This window comes from Stylophora pistillata, chromosome 1 (genome assembly GCF_964205215.1).
Source record: "Stylophora pistillata chromosome 1, jaStyPist1.2, whole genome shotgun sequence".
Lineage (NCBI taxonomy): Eukaryota > Metazoa > Cnidaria > Anthozoa > Scleractinia > Pocilloporidae > Stylophora > Stylophora pistillata.
The window spans coordinates 9,039,329-9,042,670 of record NC_142519.1 but is presented as its reverse complement, the minus strand read 5'-3'; positions in this window follow the sequence as shown (position 1 = coordinate 9,042,670).

Sequence of the window (3,342 nt, the reverse complement as noted above, 5' to 3'; positions counted from 1 at the left end):
ACAACCAGCATAATAAATGTCCACCCATCGCGGGCGCTTGTGTGGAAAGAATAATACGACTTTTATTAACCGCTCTTATCTAATTTTTATCTTTCGAGACAGTGAATTACCTCTCTGATTTTTTTTTCTTTTGCCATCTTTTGCCGTTTTTTTCCCTTCACCTATGGAAAGATATTGTATATAATTTATCGACCTAAATAATATTTCTTTATCTCTCGTTAAAAATGTTTTTTCATTCAACGCCAATATTTCCTTATTGACCGCCTGAACAGAATTGTAACAGATTTATGTTGAAGTCAAGCGGACTTTTTCAACGAATTTCGCTACTACCAAAACAAAACGTACTATAACAAAGAAAATACCAAACTTTTGAAGTCTAAAAGCTGGAGCAACCAAGTTTGGCAAGCCGCTTCAAAACGGACCGCAGCTTTGCAAAGAAAATACTCTCTAAATATTTAAATCAGTATTCAGTAGAACAAACTGTTTGAAAGCTTGTTAGACTAGTCTGCCGGATTAATTCAAATTAACATGTTTGATCGAGTCAGACAGGTAATAGGCAACAATTAATTCTGCATCCGGTGAAATATCGAAAAAAACTCTTTAGGGCAGTCAGTATCGAAGGAAAGGATGGCAAAGTACTCTTCATTTCTCATTTTTTTGCTCATTTGTTTATATATTGTTTTTGGACAATATTTCGTCTTTTTGGGGATGACTAAGCCGTGTTTACTGACAACGGAATATAAATAATCGTTTGCCCTCGCCACGTCTTTCTGGTAATTTGAATTTCAAGTGTTTAACCTTAAATTTCAAATTAACAAATTTACAAAAGTAAAATAAAAATAGAAAAGTTTTTTCGGAAGAAACCTGATCTAAACATGAAGAGTTTTTCTTAAAATACATTGTCAGTGGGCTGAACTGCAAATTAAGAACATGAGAGGAACATCACGTCAGGTTTTTTTCCAAAGCTTTTGCTTTAGGCGGTGTTGCTATATATATTTCTACTTATTAATCATTTATAAGCTATTTTTGCCAAAGTGATTATATTTACATAATGTTGCTGTACAAGCACGTTTTGAAGCAGAACTTTTCTTGATCGAGTAAACGCATATATTCGGCTGGAAACTGCTGTAATTGAAAAGAGCGTCAATTCAAGCTTTATTTTCATCACAGCTTACCACTTGAAGGAAATATCAGCTGACTACCTGCTAAAATTTCCATCCTCACTAATTGATTAAAAATTAAAGAATTTATTTACCAACCTTTTATTTATTGTGACCTAATGGCTCAAGTAAAACAATCTGTCGGGCTTATCAGCATAAAAATCTAGATCAAAAACAGATAATTCGATTCTGATATCGCTTCAATTTTAATTGCAATGGCCTCGGACACTATCATGCCCCATAGCAACGGTTCTGAACATCTGCCTGCGCTGTTTACTGAAAGGTTTTAACGCTTTAATCCATGAAGTCTACTCATATCAAAACCCAAAATCATTAATCTCTATTTTAAACCTGGTGGCAGTTCTACACGTCACATCTTGCAATTAATGTCCACACGGATATTGATTTCTTCTCTTCCTTTTGGCTTTGTTTCTTTTGTTGTTGTTGAGGCTCTACTATAAATATCTGACACATAAATGATATAGAGATATATGTCCGTCATTGGCTGCAAACTTCAAAGAAACGTGAAAACGACCAAAAAGCTCTGTAAAGAAAAAATCTCACGTCTTTTTAAAGTTATTGTTGCGGCCTCGGTGCCATAAAAAGAATTTGAAAATCTGCAATTGGACAAGAATTTCACATATACTTGAGGTATTTTCTTTGTGACGGAGAAATAAAGCGATGGCGATGAATGAATTTGGGAGGATTCAATCCGCAAACGTTACACTGATGACAGAATAAAAAATAGAAGTCAGCCGGTTATCATGTCCTCAAATACAGGCGCTGCGGTTAAAACGGCGTAACCAAGACAGACGAGCTGGCGGACGAAGAACTATGAAGGAGCCTAGCTGATTCCTCGTGTCACCAGCGTTGAGCGGAAGCACTTGTCAGGGCCTGCTCGCGGTCTAGTTTCAAAGCAAGACTAAGTTGATCCGCATCTCATGGATTAGCCTGCAGTGCCGGCGTATTTTGGGCGCACGAGTGCACATTTTGTATTAAGCCGCCATCTTAGATTTGGTAACTGTGGAGGATTGGGGCGAGGAAATATTTGCCGAGCGAGTAGGTGTTAAGTGGAAAAATGGGCAATGGGGGAGAGGGAGGGGAAGGAAAAAAATACGCCTGCCTGCAAAGCCTGTGATTTCGCAAAACCCGTACACCAGATGGACGGGGCCTCTGATTGGTGCGGTAGGTTGAAACTGGATTGATGCCTGTCATCTAAAGTAGTTTTCTTCCAGTCGTTCCGCGATCGGGAGCGGGAGTGATTTGCAGAGAAAATGGCGGATATGCTAAGCTTTGATGCCGCTCTCGCAGAAGCGCTTTTATTACGCCCGGAACAAAAGGAAGCCATTTCTTCTCTTGTTCATGGAAGGGATTTACCAGCAGTTCTTCCGACGGGCTTTGGTAAAAGCCTTGGTAAAAGCCTCATCTTCCAGTTGTTGATCCGCTTGAAGCAAATATTATCTTTGAAAGCTGCGTGTGTGATTATGGTTCTGTCCTGGTGTACCAGTTCACAAGGGAATTACCATTGTTCTTTCTTTGTTTAGGAGTCATTGGTTAGCTGTTGTGTATTGTTCGGTCTTTTGTATCGGCTCTTGTGAACCGGTACATGAGGACAGAACCGTGATTATTGTCTGTCCGCTCAAAAGCATCGTGCAAGATCAGCTGGCGGAAGCGTCTTTAATGGGTTCGATTATGGTTCTGTCCTGGTGTACCAGTTCACAAGGGAATTACCATTGTTCTTTCTTTGTTTAGGAGTCATTGGTTAGCTGTTGTGTATTGTTCGGTCTTTTGTATCGGCTCTTGTGAACCGGTACACGAGGACAGAACCGTGATTATTGTCTGTCCGCTCAAAAGCATCGTGCAAGATCAGCTGGCGGAAGCGTCTTTAATGGGTTTGACGGCGACATCCCTTGCTGGTGCTAGTTTACAAAATTTGTTCGAAAACCCGGCCAATTCATCAGGATTTGTGGCAAGTAACATACTATTACATTTTAGGTAATCGCTGAATTCTTTAGAAACAGCCTTGCGGATTGCAGTGTTTATTTCTGGGGCAAGATCTTTGTGTTTAAGGATAGCATTAGACACTTCACACCAGTTTTCGCATGCAATGTTTTTGACCAAGTTTTTCGTTGGTTCGTCACGGGGAAATCTCGTAGTCACAGTTCCTAACGGAATCACATAC